Here is a 15,361-nt window from a genome sequence, read left to right as displayed (position 1 = left end):
GATCTTGGGTTTCAGAATCACGATGTAAAGCAGAGACCCTCCTCCCCGCACCCATTCTCTGCAACTGACACTTGGATTACTTTTCTTTTATTCTTTGTCTTTCTCTGAACTATAGATGTATGGTTGGCTTTCTGAGGTCAAATATAATAAAGAGGTAGCCAACCATTTGGCAAGTTTGAACCAAGCAGAGTTCTGATATAAAGAATGTAGGACCCATTCACTCCCAATTAGTCTCTTCACTGAAAGGTGGCTTACACCAGATATATCTTATTTACTAATTTGTTTAGTCCGTGTCTAGGGAAACATTGTGATCAAGCCAATATGCCCAGGCCAGAGCAGCCTACTTTAGAATCAAAGCTTTAGGCTAGGCGTGGTGGCTCACACCTGTAATTCCAGCACTTTGGGAGGCCAAGGCAGACAGATCACTTGAGGTCAGGTGTTCGAGACCAGCCTGGCCAACATGATGAAACCCCGTCTCCATTAAAAATACAAAAATTAACCGGGCATGGTGGTGGGCCCCTGTAATCCCAGCTACAGCTACTTGGGAGGCTGAGGCAGGAAAATCACTTGAACCCAGGAGGAGGAGATTGTAGTGAGCAGAGATCGCATCACTGCACTCTAGCCTTGACAACAGAGCGAGACTCCACCTCAAAAAAAAAAAAAAAAAAAAAAGAATCAAAGCTTTGAAATCCACCAGAAGTAAAATTTCCAAGTAGGAGGGAAGAGGATCAAGAGGAGAATCTGCAAGAGTAAAACAGGAAGAAGATGTGTGCTGCATGGCACAAAATGAATCTGCAAAGCATCTGGGAACTGCAGGTATGTCTGACTCATAATATTAATGCTTTGCTTAGGACCCCTAATCTCCCTCCTTCTCTTCAATTTTCTGAAATAACCTACATCTGTGAAGTGTTTTCCTTTGCTTATATTTTCAGACCCTACTGATGCCTGGAACTCACTGGAGTCAGCATGTCCGGGCAGCCATTGTAGCAAGTCAGAGTGGTGTGATGAAATGCTTCAGGAGAAAAACATTTCACCACGGCCTGGTTCACTCAGATACCTTGCCAGGTACTGTGGTTCTCATGTGAAGAAATTACCCTTTACCTCTTTCAAGGTGTTTCCCCCTAAAACAGCAGATTCATTTGGACACTGAGTAACTTGCTATTTTTTTTTTCTTAGGCCAACATTTGTTTTATTCCTTGAAGCTGCAGGTTCAAACTCAAGTGTGGTTTTTCTTTCTATAACACACTCAATCTTCAATGACTTACTCACATGCCAAGCTTGAGAGACACAAAAGGAATACCGGTGCTAAGCAAAAAGCCAACAGACTTTTGCTCTTGTTCTTGTAACATAATTCTAGAACCAAAGGAATGGGGTCTCCTTTTAATTGTGATGTAAAAAGTAGAAGAAAAGAGAGTTAGCTTTTCTACAGTTGATTTAGAAAAAGGGTCTCTGAAATTACATTCATATATATATACTTTCACTGGAGTAAGCCATATAGTAGATCTTCATTCTCAGCAATCACAATGTACTCCAAGTGACTTATTTATATGTGAGTTTTGACTCCACCTGCCTTTGTTAATTATTTTGTAAGCTAATATTAATAAGGTATTCATAGCTCATTTGCTAACTCTTCCAGGGAATCAACATCTCACTCGGGCCTCTGATATTGTAACTGTGGGCCTTTAAGAAACAACAGAAAACCCAACTGAATAAAAACTGACCTTCTTTGTGGCTGCCCTGATGGAAGGGGCTCAGGAGCAACAGCCTCCATGGTGCCCACCCTCTGGGCCAGAACAACGGATGCCCCACATCTGAATGTAGTGCCTCCAAGAACCACAGGTGAGGGTTCTGGGGGTAGGGAGAGTGGGAGAAATTTCATCATTCCACAGATGAATGAACACTGGTCTAGTGTGTTTAGGGCAGTATACCTTGACCCAAAGGGATTGCGTGGAATACACTTTATGTTTAATCTCCTAACACCTTTTTGCTAATGCAATTACTTGAAATATAACTCAATAGAAAGACAGGACCCTCCTGGAAGTGTCTTGAAATGCTTATTGTACAGGAAGGTTTCTGCTTATTTGCTTAATTTTTAAGGATTTGTAGCTTGATTTTTCCCCCAAAAATGGATGAAAGGATGAGCAGTGTTAAATTTTGAATATCTTAAGAAGTCGTGGCCCTTGTTAAATTTTGTTTGAGAGAATTCATAGAAAGTTACTGTGAAACAACCATATTCTTAGAAAGCTTCTCATTTAAGACTCAATTGGGTCAGAGCTTAGGTTATTCTGAGAGCTGAATACATTTGTTCTCTCTCTGAATCACAGATTCTGACATGTTATTTTAGAAGTTCTTGGTCTTTTTCTAAAAATTGACAGGCAGATGGAAAAGTTAATAATTCAGTAAGTAAAATATGCTTATATCTGCAAACAACAGAGATTAAAAAAAGGTGCCCTATTTTTATTAATCTTTCTAAGAGTTTTGAAAATGCAAACCCAAATTTGACATAGAAAAAGTACAAAAGATCTTGGCCCTTAAATTTTCTCTGCTGTTTTTCATTTCATGCAATGTTTTAATTTTCCTTGAGATGAAACCACTTAGATACCAGCTTTAGATCACTATGTCCTATACTATAGGATGTATAGAATTTTAAAAGGTAAGAACGTTCTTGGGAAAACGTGGCTTCTGTGAAATATAGTCACAAACATAAATAATGACTATTTCTACATTATTTCTCTTAATTTTTTATTCATATTACATTAATTATATTATAATTATTTCAGTATTCCCTTTTTTTTTTTTTTTTTTTTTTTTTTTGAGATGGAGTCTCACTCTGTCACACAGGCTGGAGTGCAGTGGCACAATCTCTGCTCACTGCAATCTCCGCCTCCCAGTTTCAAGCAATTCTCCTGCCTCAGACTCCCGAGTAGCTGGGATTACAGGCCCCCACCACCACACCCGGCTAATTTTTGTATTTTTAGTAGAGGCAGGGTTTCACCATGTTGGCCAGGGTGGTCTCAAACTCCTGACCTCAGGTCCTCCACCCACCTCAGCCTCCCAAATTGTTGGGATTACAGGCATGAGCCACCACACCTGGCCCTATTTATTTCTTTAAATTTATCTGATTTAAGACAAATTTGGGGATGATTTTCTTGTAAATGAAACTAATGCCTTTCATGAATGAGTAGTTGCAAACCAGATCTGATATCGTTTAAGGAGATATGCGGAGGACTTAGCTAGTCACTAAGTTTCTCTATTCATTTTCTACACTTCCTTTCAATGATATTTCAGTTTATATTTGGAAAATAGCTTCCAAACTATAAAAATTGCTTCACAGTCCATAAAACAATATGCCACCTTCAAGCTAAAGATGAATACGTTTTTTTAAGAGCATGAAAAGTTCTATTCCTTTGGTTGCTGTTCCATCTGTCCATAACTTTACAGAAAGTTACCTACCAGGAGCTCAAACTTAAGCAGATCATATGTGAGGTCATACATAAATTCATGGAAAAAAAGGAAGCCCTTCTTGCTGACAGATTTTGCTGTGAGCAATGGGATAGGGGCAGTTCTTTTCCTCCTGGGGCCTTAGTTTCTTTAGCCTTGAATCTTCTTTTTCCTATTTCTGCATGACTGCCTTCCTCTTTTCTTGGGATCTCAGCTTAAAGGTCACCCTAGAGTGATTTTTTCAGAGTAGGTGCCCTATTATATAATTGTCTCTGTAGCACTCAATCTAAGTTTAAGGTGCCCTATAATTGTCTACATAGCACTTATCATGAACTGATACTCTTGGTTTTTGTTTGTTTCATGTCAACCTCCTTGTAGTTGCAGAGCATGAACTCTGTCTTATTTGTTCTGTAATCTGGCACCTAGAGTGGTGCTTGGCAGGTCTTACAAGTTGAATTGTGCCTCCCAAAAAGATATGTTGATGTTCTGATCCACAATACATCAGCACGTGACATTATTTGGAATAGGGTTGTTGCAAATGTAATTGCTGGGATCACAAAGAATAAGATGTATCCTTAATCCCAAAAGACAGCTGCCCTTAGAAGAGAAAATAACACACAGAGAGGACACCATCTGAAGACACAGACACACAGAGAAGATGGCCATGTAAACAAGAGGCAGAGACTGAAGTTTTGTGCTGGAAATCAAAGAATATCCGGGGCTGCTAACGGTGGACGAGACAAGCAAGGCTCCTCTCCCACAGGCTTGGGAGGAAGCATGGCTCCGCCAACATGCAATTCCCTTTTCAAATGCTGAGGGCTGACACGCTACTCCCTCAACCAGGGGCCAAATATTTGCCTTAAAAATGAAACTAAAGTAAAAACAAGATTTTTGTAATAAAAACCAGCTGTATAGCAAATGGGATGAAATGTATCATTCTATTGCAGTTCTCTAGTTGGGCTTGAAATAATATTGTAATAAATTCATCAAAAGTACTTGGAGGAAAATTTTTTTACCATGATTTTGTGCTCCTGGCCACTGTAAATTTGCAAGTTTAAGCAAGGATCATTCAATAATTTTAAAATACTTTCCTCCCCCAGCTTTTTTTGCAGCAGTAGGAGCATACCTCTGAGGCACTGTGAAGAATCTGATGGTTGAACTGAAGCCAAGTCCAGTCTTTACGGAAAAATTTACACAACACTTCCAGGTGGGCAGATTCAAAGACAGGATGAATCATGGTTCAGTGCAGTGGTTCCTGGCTGTAATCCTAGCACTTTGGGAGGCCGAGGCAGGGGGACTGCTTAAGACCAAGAATTCAAGACAAATCTGGGCAACATAGTGAGACCCCATCTCTATAAAAAATTTTTAAAAATTAGCCAGGTGTAGTGGTCCGTTCCTGTGGTCCCAGCTACTCAAGAGGCTGAGGCGGGAGGGTCACTTGAGCCCAGGAGTTTGAGGTTACAGCAAGCTATGATCGCGCATCACTGCACACTAGCCTGGGTGACACAGCGAGACCCTGTGACCCCCTTTCTCCCTGAAAAAAAAAATAGGATGAATCAGTGTCAAAATTATGAAGAAAAATATTCTAGGTTCTTAGTTCCCAAGGTCTGCATGACCAAAATGGTAAGAGCTCAGAGGGTACAAATTCAAAATGTATTAATTGCTAGAATTGATCTTTAGTGACTGCATTTGAAAAATCTGAAATCACTTGAAAAACAATTGTATATGTGCATATACGTACGTGCGTGCGTATGTGTGTGTGTGACCTGAAAAATTTCATTATGAGGTCCTTTATACGGCTACTGTAGCAAGTCCTTCAGTTTATACCAAATGTCTCCTCATAAATCAGTAAACCTCTTCATTTGTTCCTTGATAATGTAAGAGCAATTTCTTTAGAAGTCATATACTGTCCTATAACTGCAGCTTTCTCTGTCTCATCTGTACACAATACATAGAATGAAGCACAAAGAAGCAAATGGATGTACCAAAAACAAAGAGCAAACTTTGCAGGGAGTTACGTGCAGGGTCTGAGAGCATTTCCTGTCTCATAGATAGGAAGCATTTGCATCACGGCTTGTCATCTGTGCTGTCGGGCCCAGTGTCTCCTAACTTCCTGAAATAAAACCAAACTAAGCAAAACAATAAAAGTGACAATTTCTCTCTGTTTTGGAATTCCAAACTCCTATTACTGGAACATTAAATCTGTCAACCCTACTGGCTAATGTGCCTTCCAAAATTAACAGTGTTTTTGTAATGGTTTGTTTTTAAAATATAATGCTGCAATATACATTCCATATATTATAACAACTTATTATTATTATTATTTTGAGATGGAGTTTCACTCTTGTTGCCCAGGCTGGAGTGCAATGGCATGATCTCGGCTCACTGCAACCTCCGCCTCCCAGGTTCAAGCAATTCTCCTGCCTCAGCCTCCTGAGTAGCTGAGATCACAGGTGCCCGCCACAATGCCCAGCTAATTTTCTATATTTTTATTAGAGACAGGGTTTCACCATGTTGGCCAGGCTTGTCTCGAACTCCTGACCTCAGGTGATCCGCCCACCTTGACCTCCCAAAGTGCTGGGATTACAGACGTGAGCCACCGCACCCAGCCTATTACACTTATTTTAAACATTGTTCCCAAATTCTGCTAATCTTTGTGTCAAGAGAAAAATACTGGCTTATTAAAATTTAGTTTTCCTTTTACTCTTCTAAATGGCTTGAACAAAACTCGTTCTCTCTTGAATGTTAATTGGGTTTCAGGTGTGGGCAGATGACAGAGAAATACATAATATAAAAACAATCCTTAGTTTTGTCAGTAAATTTGTCTTTCTTGTCCTTCAAGTGTACTTGATGGTCCAGTGGTTTCCAACTCTGATACAAAATTTTCATTTGCCTTTATAAGAAATCATCTCGTATAAAGAAGGGGTCACATTTTATCAGCATCATCACCAACAAACACATCACCATCACCACTTTTTAATTTGTAGAAAATCCAGTCTTATCTGCCAAGTTGGCAAGATACCAAAACAGCGTGGGTTGTTTTAAGGTGGTTCAGTTCTGGATGAGTTTGGGAAGTTCATGGTCGGGTCTGGGGAGAACGTCTATGTCATAAACCTCCACATCACATAGGTTAACAGAGTAATAGAATTGTGTAGGTACAGAGACCTGATGAAACCTACTGACACCTCTGCTTTTCAAACTAAGAGAGTGCCCCTTCTAGGGTTCCCCTGGGAATGTGCAGCCATAAATTAGGTATGTCTGGAGTAGAGGAACAAACAAGACTGCAAGAAGGGATGAGGTGAGTGTGAGTGAGTGCATGGAGAGAGGTTTAGTTAGGACATAATATCTATGTTTTAAATATCAAAAAAAACTCAGATGATGGAAACGAGTGTAAATTTTTCATAAAATTTTAGGGAAAAACTAACTTATTTTCTGTTTAGAGCAAGCATTCAGACCTGTAGAGAGTACAAATTCATTCAGCCCAGAAGAAATGCTTAAGGAGAGTGATCTGATCCCATGCTTTCATTATGCTGCAAGGAAATAGAAGTGATTTACCAGCCCACTAGAATCCTGGCTTTCTGATTGCCAGGCCTCAGCTCCAATTCATAGCTCTTTAAGAAAAGAGGAAATGCAGAATTAACTTCTATTAAATTTCATCCATGGGCCAGACAGGATGACAACTGCCAGGCATTGTCATTGTCACAAGCAATGGTTATGAGCTCAGGCTCCCAGGCACACTTCTTCAGTGGGAAATTGGTTCCACCTCTTACCTGTGTGACTTTAGACAGGTCATTTTTAAGTCAACTGATTCCTAGTTTCTTCACTATAAAATGAGGATCATAAATGAAACTTCTTTACTGACAAGAATTAGATGAGACAGTCTGCAAAATACTTAATGGTGCTTGGCGTGTAAATGTTAGTTCAATGAAGATTGAATAGAAAAAAAAGAGAAAAAAAGTCCTTTGTCTGTGGGAGGGGTGAGGAAGAGGCAGTGGGGGTCGATTTTATGGCTGTTTTACAGATGAGAAAAATTGGGATTGAGTAAAATGCACTCATTTGCCAGCAAGTTGCAAAACCAGAACGTGAAGCTGTGTCTGTTTGAACCCCCACTTCAGATTGTGTCTGCTACACCGCAACGCCTTCCTGTAAGAAAGCCGAGAGCTGGCAACTATGCTGAGGCCATCCCCTTTGGGAGCTGGCTGCCGCACTCACTGCACTCATGCTGAGTTCTGAAAGCCCTCTGGCAGCTCCCCAGCAATTCCAGCAATCTGCAAAGTTCTGAACTGGGTGCTGCCCAGGTGGCAGAAGTCAGTGAGCATATCCAGGTGACAGTGCAAATATGATTGTAGGTAGGAGTCCAGAATGTGACCTTGACTTCTTTTAGCCATTTCCCAGTCCATTCTCAAGGGCAGATGCTGCGTCCTCTCTTAATGCAGGGCTGACTCACTCCATGCCCAACACTGTAAGAGCTTGCTCTCTGTCTCAGCTCTGCCAATAATGTGACCTTAGGCAGCTCACTTTACTTCTTCAAGGCAGGCTTAGGATAGATCCTCAAGCCACACCCCTGGCCAACAACTCGGATTCTACAGAGTGAGACACTGAAATATTTATATTTCTTTATGGTAACCGTTTCATTGAAGTAAACCTTACATCAGGAAAAAATGTGCAAGCCCTGTAAATATACAGATTAATTTTCACAAAGCGAACACAGTCTCACATTAAATAATAAAGCAATCCAGCCCAGAAGACACCCTCTGGGCCCCCTACTAGGCACCAGTCTACCAAGATAACCACTCTATTTTGACTTTTAACATCATAGCTTACTTTTGCCAATTCTGAAATTTTAGATAAATGGAATCACACAGCATGTATTCTTTTGTACGTGGCTTCTCTCACTCAACAGTGTGCTTGTGAAATTCATCCATGTTATTGCAGGTAGTTCTAGTTTGTTTTCATTGCTATATAGTAAGGGATCAAGCTCCGGTTTTATAAATAAAGTTTTATTGAAACACTGCCAGGCTAATTTGTCTCAGTATTATCTACAGCTGCTTTCACACTACAATGTAGAGTTTAGTTGCCACAGAGATTACATGGCTGGCAAAGTTAGAAATATTTACTATCTGGCCCTTTACAGAACAAAGTTTGCTGAACCCCACTGTATGGTATCCAATCATATGAGCCCACCAACATTTCTTTCTTTATTCTATTCTTTATTCATTGATGGACATTCGGGTTTTTTACAGTTTTGAGTTATTACAAATAATGCTGCTGTGAACATTCTCGTAGCGTCTTTTGGTGACATTTCTGTTGGATTTATGGAATGTGTATTTTTTAAAATCTTGGACTGATGCTAATGCCAGGTTTGGGAACTCCTGCTTTACAGATGTAATCTAACCCAAAATGTTTAAATTGTCTCGCTCAAAGTCATGCAGAAAATAATTGGCAGACCTGGGATTGATAACCAAGCCCTGTTCTTGGAACAATTCTCTGCTTCCACTGCTGTTCGTATAGTTATTATCTTTAGAAGAACATTGTTAGAAAGCTCTTTACTTATCCAAGCTCTTTCACAAATATGACTCTTTTCTACTGTATTTGGCTGTACATTTTCAAGAACAGAAAACGCACTGCCTTATGATAATTTTAGAGAGAAGAGATTATGTAATCACTTAACCCAGTCTTCTCACATTATAAATTAGTAAATTGATGTTTGGGGATACTAATAATTCACTCAAAATAGGCATTTTGAGCCTTGACTTTTATCCTGTACTACAAAATGATTTTGAACCTGCCTTTTTTGTCTTTGCAATTTGTACTACTTCAGTCAATTAACTTATTTAACCAGTATCTGTTTAACTATTTAAACATTATGAAAGTGCCTGAAGTAAAACCAATAGTCTCTCTGTCACCTTCCAACTGTATAGCTTCTTTCTCCTAGGCAACTACTGTTAACAATGTTTATTAAACATCCATATATAAACATATGAAAATGCATTTAACTGCTATGAGTCCAAACATTGGTAAGGAAAAAATAAAATTTAATTCTTCTTTAACTCAAATTAATATCTAGTTTGAGGCTCCATGTCATCAGTTAAGTGAAGACTCAATCTCAGTTAATTTGGAATACCCTCCCTTTCCCTGTAGCTGTACCTCATTTCAGAGGGGTTAATGTAATGCCAAGAATTTGGTGTGTGTTGGGGGCTGGGGGTTCAGCATGGGAAGCATGTAGACCTTGATAACCACAGTGATATTGAGACATCTTTCCTCCTATCTGGGCCTTGGCCACTGGTCCCCACAAATGTCGTGGCCTATGCTGTCAGATGCTGTGAGGTCTGGTGGTTTATGTGCCGTGCTTGGGCCATGGCAGTCTCTGCCAGGCTCACCATATGGCCTGGCTCACCACAGCCATTCCTCTGTGGCAGCTTCCCTGGCCTCCACCTGGAAATGGAGGTCCAGCTCTCTGGTTTTATTTATTTTTATTTTTATTTTTATTTTTTTGAGACAGAATCTCTCTGTCACCCAGATTGTTTGTCATCCTCTATTCTTGATATTACAACACAAGTGCAGTGGCACAATCTCAGCTCACTGAAAATTCTGCCTCCAAGGTTCAAGTGATTTTCATGCCTCAGCCTCCCAGGTAGCTGGGACTACAGGTGTGCACCACCACGCCTGGCTAGTCTGTGCATTTTTAGTAGATAAGGGGCTTCATCATGTTGGCAGGCTGGTCTCAAACTTCGGACCTCAGGTGATCCGCCTGCCTCAGCCTCCCGAAGTGCTGGGATTACAAGCGTGAGCCACCGCATCCAGCGAATGTATTTTTTCTTAACACCCCCTCACTCCTACTCACACACACAGGTTTTGGGTTACTATAAATAACACCATAAATGTCTTCTCAAACATCTTTTCTTATGTTTATTGGCCCTTTACATTTCCTCTGCTGCGAATTGCCTGTTCCCATTTGCCATTTTCTAATTAATGTGTAAGAGCTCTTTGTGTATTAGAAATATTAAGCCATTGTCCTATATGTGTTGTAAATATTTTCTCTTGGAAGCTCATTTGTTCTCTGCTTTATACTACACAGAAATTATACATTTTTATTGAACTGCCTCTGCCTTTATTTCCTTTATAAGCTACACAGTACTCTATACTATGAATAGTTTCTTGAAAATATATTCAGTTATTTACCTAACTAAGCTTCCTATCTTGCTATAGAAAGCTTTTCTCATTCCACAGCCGTAAAATGTTTTTAAAATTTTTTAAAAATATATTCTATAGTTTTCCTTATTTCATATTTGGCTGCTTAACATTCAGGAATTTATTTTGGGCTATGTTACAAGATAGGAGTTGAAGGCTATTTTCTTGCATATACATAGTCAATTATCCAACCCCGTTATTATATATATTTTGTATTATATGCAAAATGAATATTATACACCTTTTCCCAAAAGATTTCTGCACTCAGATATAGTCAGACCTACTTCTGGATTCTATTGTTTTCCATTGATCTGTCTGTCTTTCTATCAGTACCATTCTGCTTCGACTGCAGTAGCCTTATAGTAAGTTTTGATATCTGTTAAGGGAATTACACCTCCTTTTCCATTTCTGAAACAGGACTATAAAGCTCATGAGACACCTTTCTTCTCTAGATATTTCTAATTTTCCACTAGGCCAGGGTGCTGCCTTCTTATAAGCTGATTTTCTTATGAATTAAGAAGCATTACAATTTTTTAAGTAAATGAAGCTTTTCATGTCTGAGAAGTTATACAGGCTGACATCCTTCAAATTTTGTCAAATAATATTATTAATGAGTTGGCCATAATTTTGGATTTGAATTAGCATTTTCTTTAACTTTAGTCATTGTCTGAATGATAGGAAAATCAGCAAATTAAGGGAGAAAGCACAGTAACTTTTATGATTAATGAAGATCACTATTTTGCTTGAATAGAAATAATTTGGTTTAACAATAATTTAATGCAATGTCATAATCTTACTGCTCAAGTAGCTGGTCTTTAGTGCTGTGTTTTTCTTTGGTGGGGGTCCCCTCTCCCCCATCTTTATTTCTAATTTGCATCTAGCTTTAATTTTTAAGGGTTATAAAGGTTTAGACAGCATCATTTTTTTTTATTATAAGCTTCATTATGGATGTGAAAAGAGCTGAAGTTTATTATTTGTTTAATGCCAAGATACTAACTAATTTTCCACTAAACTCCATGGACAATTTGGTTCTTATGCTTTTTGACTAATTTATCTTTGTTTGTAAATGTAGCTATGTAGAAAGATTTCTCTGGATAAAATATTAATCAATCTAAATAGAACCATTTGGCATATAGTATATTACTCAATTTATAATCTGGAATTAGCACCACAATGATTCATGCACTGTAATATCCACTACTGTACTCCCTCCTACACACTGAAAAGCTTTATATTTTGGGAAGAATTTTGCCTTAATCACCACCACAGTGGGATTTTGCCCTCATTTCCTGTGTATTTATTCTGGGTGGTGTTTGCAAGACGATGAGGATCTATTTTGGTGGGGTTCTTTTCCTCGAGGAGGAAGTAAGAGCACTGCGCCTGTCTCCAGCTCCATGACTGCTAGACAGATCAGACGGGCTCTGCCAGCCAGGCTCCAGGAAGGCTTCTCCCTTCTGATGGAACAACCAAACAATTGTTACTATTTACAATGGCCCAAATGGAGAAGTATTCTTAGAACAATAAGAAAAGGGAAAGTCAGCCACCAGCAGGAAAGAAGGCCTTCAAGCAACATCAAACTCAGAGAATGTGACTGTCCTTTCAATGTAAACAGTTTGCACAGCACTTCTCTAAATAACAATACAAGGAGTGCTGGCCATGTGCAGGGCCCCTACATACACTATTATCTCTAATTCCATAACAGCCTTAGCAGATATGTATTAACCCAATTGGACATCTGAAGACACCAAGGCCCAGAGAGGTCATAATAACCTATAGAAGTTTCCATGACTGGTGGATGTGACAGTCAAGCCCCAGTTTGTATAATACACAGCCATAATCTTATCTACCACTTTTAAAAATTAAACATAGATGAAATGTTTACAGTTCTTTGTGAGTGAATCTATAATTTTGTTTTAAAAAAGCACAAGGCAGTGCAGAGGGCTCCATTAACAGTTTGAAATATATTCTTTTTCTTCTGAGTTTCTCTGAATATTACAGAGGCAACGGGAACTTGAAGGAAATTTGCTGACTGCTGTGTGTGACCCTGTACCAGCTTCCTTTATCATATACAAAAGGATTCCCCTGGATCTCGCTCATTCTGCAAACAATGCACAGGGCGAACTCTTATTCTGCTTATATTAACTTTAAATCTTGAAGGCAAGTGTGTAAATTAAGGATCTAAGCCAGGTGTGGTGGAGCGCACCTGTGGTCCCCACTACTCAGAAAGCTGAGGTGGGAGGATCACCTGAGCTGGGGAGGTCTAGGCTGCAGTGAGCTGTGATTGCACCACTGCACTCCAGCCTGGGCGACAGAGCAAGACCTTGTTAAAAAAAAAAAAAAAAGAAGAAGAAGAAGAAGGAGAAGGTGATTAAACATCTACATTAACATGACCATCATACTAAGTTTCAGTAGAGCTTGGGTTATCCACTGCATGAGCATGATTGTGACGTGCGATGTATGCATCTGAAAAATCATTCTCTATCACTAAATATTTGGTCTCTTTTCCATTAGCATTTAACTTTTCATTGATTGTTTCTATTAAGTGCTAGATCAATGAAGCAATTCTTTACCTTAATTGCATGTCATTTAAAATAGGCGAGAGAAGAAAATAATGACTCTACAAGTGAGATGTCCATTGGATTGGTTTTGGATATGTAATCATGTATGAGAACAAGTCAATAATTATTGACTTCAGGACTATAATGGACCATGAAAAGTTACTAGTTTTCTAGTTGTTTCTAGGTGTGATGATGCAAATAATTTTTTAGTTTTCTATTAACTTTCTTAGGTTTTCCAGGGCCCAGCCTGGGCCTACTCTATACTTAGGTAGAGTATAGAGTACTATACTAAGGTGCACTAAGATGCTTATTATTTGAAGCTCTCCTTCTCACTGCCCAGCATGCCAATCTCATTTCAAGGTTTCCTGTTGTCAGGTTCTCCTGCATTGGCCTGCCACTAGCCACAGGAATATCCACCATGCACACAAGAGAGGACCTCATGCTCCCACGAGCTTCTGTTGATAACACTTTCATAGATAGGGTCACAATTCATTAGTTTCCATCACAGAAAGCAGGATTCTGGGCAAATCAGTCAGAAGACAAGTATGCTATAAAGTTAGGATGACAAGAGTGGGGGTCTGGCATCTGGAACTCTGTTCAGGGCACCCAACATGAGGAAGATGAATTAGAATGGAAGAAGAATGCTATGAACTACATTGTGTCATCCCCTCCCCAAAAAATTCATATGCTGAATCTCTTCCCCTCAATGTGATTGTGTCTGGAGATGGAGTCTCTGGGGAGGTTAGGTTTAGATGAGATCTTGAGGGCCCTCATGATGGGTTAGTGGTTATAGGAAGAGACACCAGAGAGCCTGCTTCCTCTCTCTTGCAGTCCTGTGAGGACACAGCAAGAAAGTGGCTGTCTAAAAGCCAGGAAGAGAGCTCTCACCGGGGAACTGAATCAGATGGCACCTTGACCTTGGACTTCCCAGCTTCCAAAACTGGGAGAAATAAATTTCTGTTGTTTAAGCCACCCAGTCTATGGTGTTTTGTTAATGGCAGCCTAAGCTGACTAATACAAAGAATGATAAGAAGGGAAGCATTAAAAGAGAAACTCTTCTCCAAAAGGGAGGTAGAGGGTTTCCTCATCCCTTTGCCTAAGGTCACCTGAAGTTTACACTGTGTTAAAATGATCAATCTATAGGACACCAGGCCTTAAGATGGCTGCCATGCCTGCAGTCTTTTCCAGAGAGAAGCACTGTATTCACAGCCCCTGCTGAGGAAGATCTCTAGGAAGTCCTTTTTTTTTTTTTTTTTTTTTTTTGAGGCAGGGTCTCACTCTGTCACCCAGGCTGCTGCACAATGTCATGATCACGGCTCACTGCCTCCCAGGCTCAAACCATCCTCCCGCTTCGGCCTCCCAAGTAACTGGGACCACAGGCGTGTACCACCATGCCCTGCTAATTTTTTTGGTTTTTTTAGTAGAGACGGGGTTTCGCTATATTGCCCATGTTGGTCACAAACTTGTGAGCTCAAAGCAATCATCCCGCCTCCGCCTCCCAATCTAGGAAGTTCTTTAAGTGTAGGTGGACATGTTTTGCTCCACATCAGTCTGCCACCCACAGACAGCAGGACTAAGTTTCATACCTAACCCAAAGGCAGCTAAACTAGTCAGACCAACAGCCTGTGCGGTGGTCTGACGCCAAAAGCTCTGCCCTTTATGAATCATGGTGATTAAGTTGACCAACCCAATCCTCTCTTGAGACTTTAAAGTTACCTAGTAAAAATGAGCTATATGGTAGCAGAAGAATATAGGCACACAGAAAGATGCAAAGGCAGACACAATACTCAAGAAGTTGGCAAGGGAACAACCAGTCATTAGAACTGTGTGGAATCCTGAATCACTTTTCAGAACATAAATTGAGTTCTAGTCTCCATGGGAAGCTATGGTTTTGTGATTTCTTGTTGTGAGCCTTTTTCTGGACTCTGGTTTAGATTGCAAGCTTTAGAAGAGGAAACCTAGTAAAAAAATTCTTTGTTACTTTATTGCCACAGGTGTTATTCCACAGGCCATAACACTGTGGCTTCATCTCTTGAGGTAGCATGAGTAAGTCTCTTTCCAGCAAACAAAAAGGCCACATAAACGATGATCTAAAATAGCTTATCTGTATATCTGTATGTTTTTTTCTATATAAGATATTAGGTTACATAAAAGTTTAGGAAGTGGGACTT

The 15,361-nt window shown here is 39.8% G+C and overlaps 1 long non-coding RNA gene across 1 annotated transcript; it reads left to right on the top strand.

Annotated features, from left to right (window-relative positions):
- Positions 1–1,387: 1,387 nt before the first annotated feature.
- Positions 1,388–5,672, top strand: LOC129060073 (uncharacterized). The gene is made up of 4 exons (XR_008526461.2): positions 1,388–1,549; positions 1,637–1,839; positions 4,542–4,648; positions 5,397–5,672. It is a non-coding gene; the product is annotated as an uncharacterized LOC129060073 (long non-coding RNA).
- The last annotated feature ends 9,689 nt before the right edge of the window (positions 5,673–15,361 follow it).

This window comes from Pongo abelii, chromosome 5 (assembly GCF_028885655.2).
Source record: "Pongo abelii isolate AG06213 chromosome 5, NHGRI_mPonAbe1-v2.0_pri, whole genome shotgun sequence".
NCBI lineage: Eukaryota > Metazoa > Chordata > Mammalia > Primates > Hominidae > Pongo > Pongo abelii.
Note: the sequence above shows the minus strand (reverse complement) of the source record. Positions and strands in the feature narration are given on the sequence as shown.